At 44.2% G+C, this 16,612-nt stretch overlaps 1 protein-coding gene across 1 annotated transcript in view; it reads left to right on the plus strand.

Annotated features, from left to right (window-relative positions):
- The first annotated feature begins 405 nt into the window (after positions 1 to 405).
- Positions 406 to 16,612, plus strand: part of PCGF5 (polycomb group ring finger 5) — a 110,666-nt gene continuing 94,459 nt past the window's right edge. The window contains exon 1 of the mRNA XM_054728958.1: positions 406 to 442. The gene's annotated coding sequence lies outside the window, so the exon portion shown is untranslated. The remainder of the gene's footprint in view (positions 443 to 16,612) is intronic.

Raw genomic sequence — 16,612 nt, forward strand, 5'->3', positions numbered from 1 at the left:
TCCGCGGCCGCCGAGGTTCGTCCCCTCCAGGCCCGGGCGCCGCCGGGGGCCCGAGCCCAGCAGGGCGCTCCGGGAGCCGCGCGGCGGCTGCTCGAGGAGGCCGGGCGGCCGGCCGCCAGAGGCTGTGCCCCAGTTTGTGTCCAATCAGGTTGTGCGGGCTGTGCCCCGAGCCGGGCAGCAATGCGTAAACAAACCCGCGGCAACTCCTCCGCCCCCTCCGCGCTCGCCCTGCACCCGCCGCCCGCTCCGCTCCTCGCGCCCGCCCGCCCGCCCGCCGGGCCGGCCCGGCCCAGCCCCCGCCCCGCGCGGCTCGCACCCCCGCCGCCCCGCCCCGCCCCCGCCGGCGCGGGCTCCCTCACCTACCGCCCCACGCGCGCGCTCGCTCACGCACCACGCGCCCCGCGCCGCCCGCCCGCCCGGATCGTGGCCTCTGGAGAGCAAGGTAAGGGCGATGCGCGGGGACCCGGCGCCTCTTCTGCCCGGCGCGGCCCGGGGAAGTTTCTGACGTCGCTGTTTTCCGCTGGGTCGGGGGAGGCCCCGGCTCCCGGCGAGCCCGGCGGGCGGGAGGAGGCGGCCCGGCTCCCGGGGGGTCACAAGTTGCCCAACCTGACATCGGTGCGGGCGGGCGGGCGGCGCGGCGGGGCGGGGGGCGCGGCGGGGCCGGGCGCGGGGCGGGCGGAGGGAGGGCCCCGAGGAACTTTCTCCTCTCGGGAGGGCTTCCCCCCGGCCGCGGCCCCGCCACCGGAGCAGCCGGCTCCCGGGCTGGAAGGAGACCATGAAATGTGTTTGAAGAAGCTGACGCAGTTGGTGACGCTCGCGGCTTCCTGACGGGGACCGGCCACAGCAGCGCCTTCTCCGAGGAAGGGACCAGCCGGGTTTGCCGCTCCGGCCCTTCCCCCGCCGGGAAGCCGCGCTCCCGGGCGCTTCGTGCGGGGGGCCTGTGGGCTGGTGGGGGGGGGGGGGCCCGCCCGGGGGACGGGCCCGGCAGCGCGCGTTGCTGGCGTGTGGATCCGCTCGAGTTATTACATAAGATGTCACGGAGAGGAGAGGGGCGAGCGGGAGGCGCGTCGGCGAGGCGCGTCGGCCTGCCGCGCGTGGCGGGAGGGGCGGCAGACGGCGGGCGGGGACCCACCTGTGCGCCCTCCGCGCCCCCTGCGGCGCTGCCCGCGCGCGCGGGAGGTGGGGCCCGCAGGGGCGCAAGGACCTGCCCGCCGCCCTCCTCCCGGGCCCGGGAACTCGGGCAGCGGCCGAAAGGTGCCTCTCCTCTCGGCCGCCCGGCCTGGGTCTGCACGTCGCCGGCTTCCAGGCGTTTGTACTTTGGGAAACGTTCATTGAACAGGAAGGGAGCTGCGTGTGCGGACGCCCGAGTGCGCCGGGAGCGGGTGGCCGCGGGCGCCGGGGCGGTGAATGAATCATCGCCCCGCGGACCCGGCACCGATGATTCATGCGGGGAAGGTTCGGGCGCGCGTCCCCGCCGCGTGCCTCTGACCCGCGGACAGCGGCCCTCCTGCAGCGACGACGCCTGGAGGGGCGGGGAAGAGTTCCTGCAAACCCGGGGCGGTTCATTTTTTTTTTTTTAATCCCCTTTCACAATTTGGGGAAAACTTTGGGGGTGCCAAGTTGCCCAGATTTCCCAAGGCTTGTGCCACGTTCTTGGAAGGGTTACAAGACTCCACCTGGCTGAATTAAGGAGCCGGTGGAGGAGCGCTGATTCGCTGCAGGGCTGGGACCTGTCTCATTCAGTATTTGGATGGCGTCAAATGAGGTATTGGGCTCTGAGAGAATCCTTCTAGTAATTGCCTCTACTTAAGTCCTTCTAAAATAATTAGCAACTTTAAAAGTTAGTGGCTCTTAAGAGAAAAAGAAGTGGCTCCTAAGTAGAGAAGTCCTACTTAAAGGTTTAGGTGGGAGTTTGTTTGTGGGCTCTTTTTTGGGGGGGGGGGGGGGGGGGCGGTAATAGCCAAATCCTAATATTTTGCCATTAATATGAAACTTGATCATTGTGACCTCCCTGTGGGATTAAGAATAAAAATTTCGCATCACTTAGGACTTTACTCAGCAAGGCCCTCTTGGTCACCTTAAGTAGTTTTATATCCCTCGCTCTAAGAACCACCTCCTAGTTCTACTTCCTTTTCTTCATAGTATTCCATCGCTATATGGAACGATTTTATTTAGTGCTGTTCTTTAAATCCCATTTCTTTGCATTGGAACGGGAGCTCCACTCTGGCAGGAATCTCTTTGCCTGTTCTGTTCACTGCGGTAACTACCACCGAGAACTGTGCCTGGCACATATTAAGCACTTAGTATTTATTGACTAGTGAAGACATACATTCTTTTTTTCCTGATTTCTTGGTAGGAATATCCTTGACAGTTGAAATTCAGAGCCTTTCTGGGTCAGGCACTAAGAGGGTACCGTTCTAATTTTTTTTCTCATCTAAGTTTTTTGGTTGGTTGATCTCCTCCTTTGTGCTGTGTTAACTTACCGCACAGGATGGGTTTGCACATACCTCCTAAGATGCTGAGTCTGAAGAAAGAGAAGGCATGGGGAGCCTTGTCAAAGAGAAAGTGTGTTACTGTATAAGTCAGTGATGACGATTAAAAATATTATATGTGCTAGTTGAAAAAAAAGCGAGGATATTGAAATGAAATCTGCAAAGTCGAGTTCCCACAGTAGTGTATGTTTCCGCTAGTATTTAAAATAGTGGTATTTCCACAGTCTCCTCTTCCCACTGCTTGTGCACCGACCCCACATTTAGCTGCCACTTGGGAAGGTCCATAGCAGACAGAACTTACGAAGTATTAATTTAACTAAATGAGTACAGGATTTACATCTCTGCGGAGCGCTTAACTCTGTTGTTAATGTCGCTAACTTAACTCCACAGAAGGCTAGATAGAAGTTAGTTAAAATTAATATTTTAAGCATCTTACGGGGGTTGTAGAGAATTAAAGCTATAATACTAAGCCAACGATATAATGGGAGAATGATTTGAATGTAGTGCTTACTACTCTACTTCCTTAGAGGGTAAACTTGGTTTTGTGATACATACTAAACTTGGGAAGCATATTAGTCTGCCTTAATCTTGTGGTGGTATTTTTAGAGCCCGGCACTTCCAAAGTCACTTCTAAAGAAGGCTGGGCATCCAGCACTTCCCTTCCCTTCACAGTGGCCGTGGTCACCTACAGAAGCATAATCTCAAGCGTGAGCTCAGAGATCGTAGAAATGTAAAGCCAAAAAGGACCTTGAAATTGCTTGGCACAAGTCATTGCTTTTTACCCGTTGCTTTCTGAGGAAATGAAGACGCCGCGAGATGACTTGCCCAAGGTGCAGCGTGGAGAGGAGACCCAAGGATTGTCCCTGAACTAGCCAGAGCTCCCCTAGGTGGGGGAGGAGTGATTCCTGCCTTTCGTTGACTGATTGCCTCTTGCTTATGAACTCGCAGAGAGTAAGACTATATCTTACTCAGTTTTGTTCCCTCCCATGTGTCTTGGCCATCTAGGGGCTCAACGAATACTTGCTGAATGTGGTAGGACAAACAGAGTGTTTAAAATGGAAAGTATACTTAAGCATTGAAAACATGTATCTTTTCCAAATCGAAGAGGTTTTCTGACAGAGGCACAATGTTGGCGGTAATTAACCTTAGAGCTTTGATAGCCATGAAGCTACTATTGAGTTTTCGTGCCTCCAGGATTTCAAATAAAATGGCTTACGACTTACAAGTGTGCGTGCGTGCTTGCTTAGCATAATTACTCACTGGTGGAGAAACAGTAGGAAAGACACCTGCCACAGTGTTTAATTAGAAAAGCCTAAACTTTGTAGCCAGATAGAATTGGGCCTGAAGCTCGGCTCTGGCCCTAACAGACAGGGCTGGCTCTCTGTAGCAAGTTACCTAACTTTTCTGAGCATTCTCTCATCTATAAGGAGGATGGATGTAATACCACTTACCCTGAAGGATTGTTGTAAGAGTGGGATAACATAGGTAAAGTGCCTGGTGTACACTGGGCCCTTAATGAATGGTGATAGCTATCATTATGATTTCTGACTTATGTGATCATGGGAATAGCAAAACTCTCAAAGCTTCAGTTTTCTTACCTAGAGAATTGGTGGTTGAGATGAGGGTGTGGGAATAAAATGATCTCTAAGATTTTGTCCATCTCTATAGTTAAACCAATAAGAATGCACAACTTTCCTGTAATTTTAGTTTAAATAAAATGATTTATATTGATCTAACAAGAGTAACTACAAAAATAGTTTCTAGGCATTCCTAAGAATTTAGCATAATTAGTTTTGGTGATATTAAGTACATTTTCATTATTTTATGTGCTATAAAATGGATACAAAGTTAACTTAGTATTTCAACCTCTCAGCTTATATACAAGGCAGTATACGGAGTGTACAGATTAATAAGTCATGGACAACCTTTCTGTGAGAAGCTTGTAGGGAGCATAAGAAAGGAAACCAAAAGCCGAATGAATTACGTGGAAGAACTGGTAGAGAGGCATAGCAAAAATGCTTTGTGATTTCAGAGAAGGAAAAATTGGAGAAGACTTAATTAAGGAATCTTGAGCAAAGCCGTAAAGAATTGGTAGGACTTCAACTGGCAGTGATGTAAGGATCAGCCTGTATTAAGACTTGAAGGATATCCAGAAATGGAGGGACAAAAAGCTGGGGTCAGGATAGTGGGACAGAAGGCTGCATGGCAAGGTTAGGATCGTATTGTGAACACCTTGAATGCTGGGCTAAGGAGCCTGTTCAGTAGGCAGTAGCTAACCATCAAAGGTATTTGAAGTGGAGGGAATGATGTACTAGTAAGTAAAGCTGTGCTTGGAGAAGATTAATCTGCATTGGAGGAGCAATGAGTAGTCCCAGTTAGGAAGCTATTAAAATCGTCTCCAATGGGGGTATGAGGACAAATATGTGACACCTTAATCAATAAAGAAATTAAAAAAAAAAAAAAAAAAAAAGCAGATGGGAACAGAGACTCAGTGGAACTTGGCTACTACAGTTAAGCTTTCCCTGGCTTCTCCCATAATTTTAAATGTAAAAAAAAATAAAATAAAATAAAATCGTCTCCAGAAGAAAAGCAGTGAGAATCTAAATTAGGGTGGGGGGCAGGTGGGTTGGGTGTGACATTGTACAAGTAAATGCGAGAGGGCTTGTTGGCAAATTGGATGAGGGAGAAGTCAAAGAATGAAACAGTAACTTTGGATGGAGATGGCGGGAAGTGTAGTGAATGGCTGGTTTAGCGAGAACAAGGAAAAGAGAAATGGGAGTGTGGAGGGATGATTCTGAGGCTAGTGACAAAGGGTTTGAGGAACTTTCAGAGTATCTTATCCTCATGGAGGGATCAGTTATGAGCAATTATGTCAATTCTAAGTGTGGCTGAATTTGAGGATGGTGAAGTGACAAAGGCATGAGGTAGAAGGTCATTGATGCTCAGGTGTTAAAATTGAGCCAAGGTGTTAAAATGATTATATAACAATGTTAGTGTCTTTTAAACATGCTGGAATACATTTATTATTAAAGCCTTTCTGAGCTTTTAGACCATGGAGTGGAAAGTACCGTAAAGATAGGGAAGTTATTCCTTCATTTAAAAGAATGAGGAAGCTAACGTCTTTTAAAAGACTTTCTGGAAAGATTGCAACTTACCCAGGTCACAGAAGTGTGGCAGAGCTGTTTCTGGGAAGAATCTGACCCTCAGTTTAGTATTCCTCTATAGGAATAAGGTACCCACTGCACAGAATCTTAGAAAGCTTCCTCACCATGCAGCTTGCCCACACCATTGTTTGTGGGCCTAGAACTCCGCCGAGGAGAGCTGAGGAATCCAGTCCACGTGTTCAGACTTCCAACCGAAGGCAGGTGATGGCATTTTTTGAGGAGGACTCATGAAAAGCACCAGTTCTTCCTCACCAATCAAGGAACAGATAAGAATTTGGCCAATAGCCAAAATGTTAACTTCATTATTGATGAAGGTTGGATCAGAAAGCATAGCTTGGTGTGAAGCCCAAAAGAGTCTCATGCGCCATCTACAGCCTAGTCTAGACTTCAGTTCTATTTGATGGAAAGTTTGAGTCTGCAGAGCAGAAATACCCAGGTTTCTGCCTTTCACTGTCCAGGTACAGAGAAAGATTGAGGCCAAATCTCTCATGGCTAGTATATTTGATAGAAAAACTCCATCCATTAAAGAACTGAGAAACAGAGCCGTGGCTGCCACACACCAACCAAATAAACGGCTCCACCTCATGGGGAAGGAGATGGTGCAGGGCAAGCAGACAGACGTGCATCAGGAATGCGCCTCCTTTGGAAACTGTGAGAAGGGAAAGAGGCATTCGTTCCCCTTAAACATAAAGTTAGTGACCACTCCTAAGCTTCCTGTTTGCATTTGAGTTAAACTTCTGAAACAGCAGGTGAATTTTTATTTTAACTAGAAATGAGTGTAATGACTCAGAATGGTTAGTTAATGACTCAGATTTCATAGCCATACCCAGTGAATCTTCCCTTCCCTCCAGAGAATGCCAGGAGACCCACAGATGTCATAGAAACCACCAGCTTTGATATTGTGTTGTTGGATTCAGAACTTGAAAGTTCTTTCTCATAAAATATTTAAGGAACCCGTATTGGACATGGGACACCTGGATTCAGTCCTGATTCTGTCACTATTAGTGACCTTGCTAATAACTATTCAGTGCCTTAGTTTCCTCATCTGCAGCATGGGAGAAAATAATACCTGTTCTATTTTCCAGGGATTCGTCGTGAAAGCTCTTTGCAAATAAACAGTCTTATGCAAAGTTATCCATATTACCTTAAGGGATTCAAGGTAAACTATGGAGTTTAAGAACTCTTTTAATTAATGTGTTTCAAATAAAACAACTGAGATGACTATTGAAGTTTGGTGGGACTCTTGTTTAGGCATTGAAGGGTAAATCAGAATGACTTTTCTCCTTTTATCACTGTCAGTGTGTCTAATAATTATGGCCAAGTGAGATGAAAGCCCTGTGCTTTCACCACAAATGAAATTTCTGCCTTTTCATTTATTTCTGTTAACTGCTCAAAGTCTTTTTATTGCCTGGCCAGTATGGCACAGTGGTTGAGCGTCAACCTATGAACCAGGAGGTCATGGTTCGATTCCCAATCAGGCCACATGCCCAGGTTGTGGGCTTAATCCCCAATGTGGGGCATGCAAGAGGCCGATCATCATTGATCTCTCTCTCCCTCTCCCTTCCTTTCTGAAATCAATAAAAATATATTTTAAAAATATTTTAAGTCGTTTTATTGTAAAATGTGACAAATATATAACTTCTAAAATGTAAATGTACAGTTCAGCGAATTATTAAAAAGTGAACATCCATGTAACTACCCACCCAGCTTAAGAAATAGAACATTTTAATCTCCCCCTCCCCTTAGGAATCGCTTTTCTTTGTTAGATACGTGGTTTTCTTCTCAGGGAGGTCATGAGTAGTAGCCGGAGGCCAAAATAAGTATTGACAGGTCCAAAATATGTGCTTTTGGGTGGAATTACATCAACGGTATAATAATCGTTTTTTTTCTTACTTTTACTCTGTAGTTATTTCTTGTTTTTATAACTATGAATTTGGTGTTTAGGACAAGTCCTGGATTTTTCAGCCTTCAAGATCAAAATCTTCAGGCTAAGAGTCTTCACTTTTGTATCCTCTGGTTGGGAGGGGGAAAGTTGTGATCCTTTGGATATGAGAAAAGGCCTCGTGCTTAATTATTTTTTTTAAATGTTCTGATCATCTCTCCTTTGCCTATCTTTGGAAGCAAAACAGCTAAGACTCCAATATTGATGATGACTTGGTGCAGGAGTCAGACATCTTCCTGGAAAGCACTTGATCACTATCCAGGCAAATACCTTTCAGCTCAGGCCACCACCGACGAGATATGAAGTGGCAAGAAAGGAGTCAAAGGAAGCAGCTTTATTGCATGAAAATCCGTATTTTCTTGGTTTAATTGTAATCTAATGTTCTAAATTCTACCATCTTTTAAAACTAAAAGGGTTAGTAAATCAGAAGTCTTTTGGGGCACCCAGAAAAAGGTTTTCCTGATACATGTTTTATATTAAAAAAGAAAATGATAAACATTGAAATAATTGGAAAAGTTATCTTAGCTAATCTGGTGTGTCTGTGAAAACAGAAAAATTATGAGTGTTTAAAAAATTGGCAAAGGCTTATCTTTTGGGGCAGTTTCTATGGTTGTAAGACTTAAGTTATAGGGACTTTAGTTTAGAATTTGGTGGACCGAACATGTGTTTACTGTCAGTCCGTCCCGAAACACCACTATAGAAATGGTGAACCTGAGAAGAGGCAACAGCAGATGGGAGATGCCAACTAATTTTTGGAGGATGAAAAGCAAAGAGACCTGGGGCAACTGACTTAGTGTAGTAAAGAAAGTTGATACTGAAGTGCCCTTGAAGAAGGAGATTGGGAGTAGACACTGGGAAGGAACAGCCAGTTCATTCCCCCCCCCCCCCCCCCCCCCCGTCTCAGAAAGGCTCTAGAATTAGAGGCTTTGAAGTGGGGCACAAGGCTGACAATAAGGAATTGATTGAAAGTCTGTAAATGGAACCGCACCCTCAGTTAACTTTCCCCATCGCATGCAGCAAGGTGAAGTCCTTGCCAGAGACGGGGCATTTTTTCTCTGGAGAAATTGAGGTAAATGAACGGTATCCCAGATTTAGGGATACCAGGCAAAAAAGAGAGGAATGGTGAAATGCTCAACTGAAAACAGGAACTTAATGAACTTACATGTATACCAAACAGTGAGACCCTATGTTCTTTTCACCTATCCAGATCTTAGGATAGCTAAGTAATTACCTACCCAGGCAGGATATTAAAGGATCCCTCTCTGGATAAAATGAAGCCCCCCTAGAGAAAAATCCTATAGATTCTGACATCTGAGGTCCCACAATAACAAAACTGACTCACTGCCCATTCTCACTCTATTCCAGGCATCCTCAAACTACGGCCTGCGGGCCACATGCAGGTGTTTTTGCCATTTTGTTTTGTTTTTTACTTCAAAATAAGATATGTGCAGTGTGCATAGGAATTTGTTCATAGTTTTTTTTAAACTATAGTCCGGCCCTCCAACAGTCTGAGGGACAGTGAACTGGCCCCCTGTTTAAAAAGTTTGAGGACCCCTGCTCTATTCCATGAACATGGAACTCGCAAAGAGCTTTTTAGTGTCTTACCCTTAAATACAAATAGATAGCCAATGAGTATGGAGTATGAGACATTTAAAGGAAGCATTCCATTTTTTTAAAAGACAGAAACCAGAACAATGAGAAAAAAAATTCCTGGAGGAAATAGACTGCAAGGAGAAGAATAAAAATGAAAATCAAAACTAACCTACATGTAATTAATGCAATTAGACAGGGCTGTAAAAAAGTAATAGTAGAATAACAATCTGGGAAATTAAAAGTAACATGACAAAAAAACTCATTGGAAGGACCAGAAAATAAAGTAGAAATAAAAGCAAAAGGAAAGAGGTGAGAAAACAATAGAATTAGATGATCAATTTAGCAAGGAGATGTCATACTAATAAGACTTCCTGAAAGAAACTACAGGGAAAAGTAGATGAAATTACCAAAGAAGTAATGCAAGAATTTTCCTACAACTGGAGGACATACATTTGTAGGTTAAAAGGATTCACAAAATAGCCAGGAGAATGAAAAAAGATCCATACCACCAATGTGTAAGACATACCATTGTAAAATTTCAAGATCATACCTTATAATAGACAAATATGCAAATTGACCGCACCTTTGCTACGCCCAAGCCACACCCACCAACCAAACCACGCCCACCAACCAATCAGGACGAGTATGCAAATTACCCCAACAAAGATGGAGGCTAATTTGCATATCAAGACAGCATAGAAAGAAGCCAAGAGATGCTGAAGGGAGGAGCGGAGGCTGGGCCGGGGGAGAAGGAAGGAGAGCGGGGTGGGCTGGCGGAGAAGGCGGGCCGGGGGACAAGGGAGGAGCGGAGGCGGGGCGGGGTAGAGTGCAGCAGGAAACCCTATTGCAGGATTTTTCCTGCAACGGGAACACTAGTATAAGATAAATGGAAATATCCTAAATCTGGTCAGGGGTCGGGGGAAGCTGGAAACTCCAGATCACATGCGAAAAGATTGGAAATTGAAACGGTACCAGATTTCTTAACACTGGAACCTGAGGACAATGGAATAATTCCTTCAGAATCCCAAGGGAAATTATTTGCAATCTAGAATTTTACACAAATTATCAATTGGAAGATAGAAAAAAGACAGTTTGAGGGCATGAAAGGTCTCAAAATTTATCTTTCTGCATCATTTTACAGGAAACCACCAGATGGTATATTTTACCAAAATGTGGGCATAAACCAAGAAAGAATAATAAATGGGATTCTGGAAACAGGGAGTCAAACATAGGAAAAAAGCATAAGAAAATTTTAGGAAAACAGCAAAGAGAAATTTCAAGGTGATGGTAGCACAGCAGCCCTAGAGAGAAGCCAGTCCAGATCAGAATAGGGGAAGATCCGCCAGTAGTTTCCAGATGTAAACAACTACAAAACTGATAGACAATCTGATCCCTTTGGCCAAGTGCAAAATATTCTTCAGAGGGGCTTTCCAGTTCCTGTGGAGCATTTGGGATGAATTTACTGATCCAGAAAACCTAGCAAATTAAAAAAGGATGATTATAAACTCTAGAAAAATAATAGCACAAGAAAAGACACATAGAATGAGGTTGGATTTACAGATAATATGTACATAGATCATAGTGTACATCACTACTGTACTATCATAAAGGACTAAGCTGCTATAATAGAGACTCCACGGAACCCAGATTCCTTCCATCTTGCTGCTCTGCCAGCCTCTGAGACACTGTCCTGATCTGCTTAGTTAAAACCTGGTGGTAGCATATCTATGTTCCAGCTCATAAGATGAGGATAGAACAATGAGGGGCAAAGGTTTAAGGCCCATGCCTGTAAGTGGTACGCATCACTTTCCCTCATATTCCAGTGGCAAAAATGTAATCACAAGGCCACACTTAGGGACAATATTCAAAATGTTCAACAAATGGTAGCCCAGACACTGACCAGTCCTAACACAGATTTGCTATAGAGCAGGAGTGTTCGGGTACATATGCACAATGGAATACTACTCAGCCATAAAAAAAGAAGGAAATCTTTTGTGACAGCATTGATGGGCCTAAAGGGTATTATGCTGAGTAAAAGAAGTCAGAGAAAGGCAAATACCATAAGATTTCACTTATATGTGGAATCTAAAGAACAACATAAACAAGCAAACAGAAACTGACTCATAGATACAGAAGACAGACAGTGGGTGGGCTGGGTGAAAAAGGTACAGGGATTAAGTAGTATAGATTGGTAGTTACAGAACAGTCACAGAGATGTAGATTACAGCACAAGGAATCTATAATAATAAAAGTGTAATATGCTAATTATACTGGGCAGCCAAACAACCTTCCGGATGTCACTCCAGACGTGCTTCTGGACAAAGCTTCGGTGGTGGGGGCTGAGGCAGAGGTGGTTAGGGGGGATCAGGCAGGCAGGCAGGTGAGCAGTTAGGGGGGACCAGGCAGGCAGGCAGGCAGAGTGGTTAGGGGTGATCAGACAGGCAGGCGAGCAGTTAGGGGTGATCAGGCAGGCAGGCAGGTGAACAGTTAGGAGCCAGCAGTCCCGGATTGTGAGAGGGCACAGGCTAGGCTGAGGGAACTGCTCCCCCACACACACACACTGAGTGCACGAATTTTGTGCACCGGGCCTCTAGTAGTTAATAATAGGGGGCCAGGTGGGTCCTTGAAGCATCGGGAGACCACTCTGTAAAGTACATGACTTTCTAACTACTTTGCTGTACATCTGAAATGAATACAGAATAATATTGAGTGCAAATTGTAATTGAAAAATAAAAATTAATTAAATTAATTAATTTTAAGAAATAAAAAAAGTGCTCTGGAAGCTCCTTGCTGTATCAAACGTTAGCCCTTTGTTTGCCAGATTATGGCAAATAGGGGCAGAAAAGGGCCCCTGGAGGGTTTGAGAGCAGCCATTTACCAGCCAGTGTGGAAGTATCTTAATAACAATTAGTACAACAGCACTGGAACATACAGACTGAATATCAACCTTGACTGCAAGAGAGGCTGGGAAACAATGCTGATATAACTATGTGCGGCGACTGAAAGAGAGTAAGCTGGTACATAACAGGGCATCAGCAGTTCTATGAGTTACAAAATTAAAGTTGAAAGGTAATAAATCAAGAACTATCAGTAATGTATTATTTAGGAATATATAATTAAATATCAAATGAGATAGCTAAATGTTTTTAAAGTAGGTTGCCTTTGGGAAGTGGGTTTGGAGGTGAGTGGAGAGGTGATGTGGGTTACTGCTGTGTTTTCATTTTAACACAGCAGTAGTAGTACTGGTAGTACTGTTTGAGTTTTTACATAATTTGCATGGGTCATGTTGATAAAAATAAAATGAATGAGATGAAAAAAAAAGTGATGCAGTGCTAAAAAGTGGATTAGGGCAGTGGTCGCTAACCTGTGGTCCGTGGACCCCTGGTGGTCTGTGAGGTCCAAAAGGAAACCTTGGGAGCAGTGGCCGCCAGCTGGTGATTCATGAGGTCCGAAAGGTTGGAAACAGCTGGATTAGGGAATGATTTTGAATGGGTCCAGAGCTTTAAAAAGTGAGGATCCTTCCTCAGAACTGTGATTCCAGCCCTCAAATGATTCTGAGACAGAGTGAGGGCTGGAATCACAGTTGTGAGGAAGGATTCTAACTTCGAAACAACATTTTTAACTTTTAATATATGCTTTTTAAAAATTCAGATGATTTCCTCCATCCCAAGATTCTGACTTAACTTGGTTTTCATTAGACCCCAAGGAATCAGTAATTTTTAAAAGAACCCCAGCTGCTTCTGATGTATAGGTAGGGCTAGCTACTAGCCCAGTGGTTTAAACACCTTTGTTTCTTAAATGTTTCTTGTGTTCTTCCTCGCCTCTCTCATGCTTCTGCTTCAAGTCCTATCTTCTCTGTCTCTCAATTCTGAACTAATATGGTCTCTTTGGGGTCAGAAGAGTAGGAGGAGAGAAAGGGAGAGGTCATTGGGGTGACCATGACTAATGAGAATGGCTGTGCCGAGAGCCAATATTTGTTTCCTTCTATTTTTCAGAAACTACTTTAATTGATGACCTTATCTTGAATTTCCGATGGAGCAATTTTAAAGCTCAAGTTCAAGTAAATTTGAATTTAATAACATTATGCTGTGTCTTTGTCTTCAGTGTTGCCTCCTGGGACTAAATCAGCTGCACCCTCAGATTGCCCTCAAGATCTTTCACCTCTGGTTTTGGCCCTGGTGCTCCTAGCTGTGATCTACCAGATGTACGCCAATAACAGCATTTCGGTTTTGGACCTGGAATCACGAGCAGTTTTCATAGTTGCCGCATTTTCTGTGAAGCAATTCTTAGCCAAATTGATTAGCAAGAAAGAATATTGGAATTACGTATTTACCAAGGTTAGACATCTTGTTATATTGGCCTTTGACTAGAGATTTTGTACACGTAAAAGAAAAAATGGTTGTTGTGTGGATGAGAGAAATATTTAAGACCTCAGAGAAGAACTGTTGTTGTTGTTGTTTTTAAAATCTAACTTCAGATTTTTAAAAACATCAATAATTACAGGGATACTTCAAGTTTCTTTTGTATTTTTCCCTGGGCCCATTTCCTGCCTCCTTAGACTCTTCCGTTCTCATGAATGGGGTATATCTTTGATCTCCTTGTGACAGTTACATATCACGCCAGACTGCGATAGCACTGGCCTCTAGCCTTCTGTCCAGTATGTAGGGAGCTGTCCTGACAGTTCCTGAGGAATTGCTTTACACCTAATACATGTATACAGCTGGGCCAATCTGAGATCTTTAAGGTGAGGGATTGATTCATCTCATCAATAAGTCTTATTTAGAGCTTGCCCACTTGGCTGACTCTTCCAGGCCAGTGCTTCTCACACTTGAACGTGCACATACATCACTAGGGATGGCATTACATGGCAGATTCCAATTCATTCATCTTGGTGGGGCCTGAGATTCTGCATTTCTCTGAATTCCCACGAGATGCTGCTGTTCCACAGATCACACTTAGGGAAGGAAGGGTCTAGCTAATAGTTCTCAACCCTGGTTGCTCTTTAGCAAGAACTATCAGTAATATGTTATTGAGAACCATCCCTAGTGTTTCTGACTTAATTGATCTAGGGTGGGGCCCACACATAATATACACATGTGGGTATGTATGCATGTGTGTGTGTATGTGTATATATATATATATATGCATATATATATACATATATATATAATGTAATCCTCTTGACGAAGGGGCTGTTTATTCTCAGGGGCTTCCAATGCTAATGACAGATTGATGATTCGATTTTCTCAAAAATCATAGGGCTTAGCTCAGTTCGAAGGTTACTTGTTTTGTTATTATTACAAAGATGTTCCTAGAATCAGATAATACAATTTTATGTATATTAAAAATTGTTAATTACAATTTCTTGGAGGCAGTAAACTTTCAAACTAGCAGATTAAAATTAAATATAATTATGCTGCTAAGAAATTGGAATCCTCTCCTCTGTCTCCTCACCATTCAATGATAAAATAGGCCTTTGATTTTATTTTCTTAGAATTATCTTGTCTCCCTCCTGGCCACTGACTTGAGTTAATTCTCATTCACGTTAATTTCCTCAATGGACCTCCCTCCCTCCAGCCTTGCCCTTTACAGTCCTTCCGCCAGAGTCCTCTCTGGTCTCCATGGTCCTCTGCGCCTGAGGATAAAGTTCAAATCTCCAGGGTATCAGCTAGAGCCTTCTGACCTGGCCCTACCTTTTCTCCACTCTGCCACCTGTCACTTCCCTACGTAGCAGTTTATTCACTTCTTGGCTGAGGACTGGGGAGGAAATGCTGGAGGCTTTGTAGAAAGATAAGGGTATGAAAGAGTGGCTTAGGTGAGTGGGAGGGTAAGTAGCACAAGGACATGAAGTACGATTGCCTGGTGGCAGTGAAGGTCCCCTGAGATAGGTGTTGGGTATAAAGGGAGACCACCTGGCATTGGCTTCAGGGATACAGGTGTGGAGGAGGTGGAGCCGGCATTCTGTCAGCTGCCTGACTAAGCCATTCCACATTTGTCTCTGCTTTTGTACCTGCTGGGTCCTCCATCTAAAATGCATCCCTTATCTTCTTTGCCTGGAAAAATCCTTCTCTTCCCTTAAGAAGCCCTGTTGATAATTTTCTTCTCTTTCCAAATGGTCTTTTGCCACCTCCGTGGAATTTGGTCATCCCCCTCCATTCCATCCCCATTGTTCCATTAACCAGCCACTGTGATTGCACTTACCATTGCTGTGACAAGTGTCCATTCATTGCCATCCCTGCTAGACTGTGAATTCAGCAAGGGCAGGGGTGCGATCTTTTGGTACCCCAGTTCATAACACAGTCCCTGGCATGGAGTACGCACTTACTAGTATAATAAATGCTGGATGAATCAATACAGGATTTCTCTGTGAAGTGTTGAGAATCTGTTCTTACTGAGTAAGGGTCATTTTAAAAGTGAATTCAACTTAGTAATATATGGCGTGAAAATTTTTAGGGCTTTATTTTTTAGTCTGATTTACCCCTACCAAATATCCAAGTTAGATCTTTCCAAATATACACATGTATGTGTATGTGTGTATATGCACATACATATATATCTACATGAAAGTGGAAGAAAGTTAGAGAGATCAAAGAATATGACTATTAAACGTCTGGGATAACAAACTTCGTGGGGGACTGAATAGTGCCCATGGTTTATCTGTTCTCCTTCAGGCGGGCCTCTTCGTCTGGTAGGACACAGGTTAAAACCTAAGAAACGTATGAGCCAGGATTGAACACATCTCTATCTTCAAGTTGTATTGAAGTGAGCAGTATCAAAATGGAGTTTTCAAAAGGTTTTTCCCAATCATGTAGAAACATACGGAGATTTTAACTGCCAAAACAACTTCATACAGTTGACAAATGAATAAAACCCAGAGAGAAATTCAGGGTACCTTTTTTCTGAGGTAATGATTTTTCCGTAGGAGGGGAGGGGACTTGGGTTCTGTCGTGATGTGTCATTAGAAGGCTGTTGTGTCAGACAATGTTTCCCACCTCTCAAAGCTTTAGTTTCCCCATGTATAAAATATGAGGTTTGGTCTAAATTATTACCAAGGTCATTTTGAATCATCTGTGATTCTGGAAAGTTATGAAACACAGCCGGTAACCATGGTGAGGAAAGTTGATTGGTGACTCCAAAAATAGACTTATTTTCTCCCTCTGCCTAACATTGATGCTCTCCCATTGAGTAAATCATTCCGTGTGTGTTGCCTTAATAAACCAATCTCTTTTTTTTCCCCATAATGAAGAGTTATCAAAAGTGAATGAAAGATTGCCTTAAATACCAAATAAACAATCTCTTGTTTTAAATATAGACCTGAATTATTGTGCGCCTTTGCATTCCTGTTGTAGGTATTCGGAAGGCAGAAGGTGGTGATTTAGAAACTATTACGCATCAGTTCCTGCTAGTTTGTGTGAGAACCC

This window comes from Eptesicus fuscus, chromosome 17 (assembly GCF_027574615.1).
Source record: "Eptesicus fuscus isolate TK198812 chromosome 17, DD_ASM_mEF_20220401, whole genome shotgun sequence".
NCBI lineage: Eukaryota > Metazoa > Chordata > Mammalia > Chiroptera > Vespertilionidae > Eptesicus > Eptesicus fuscus.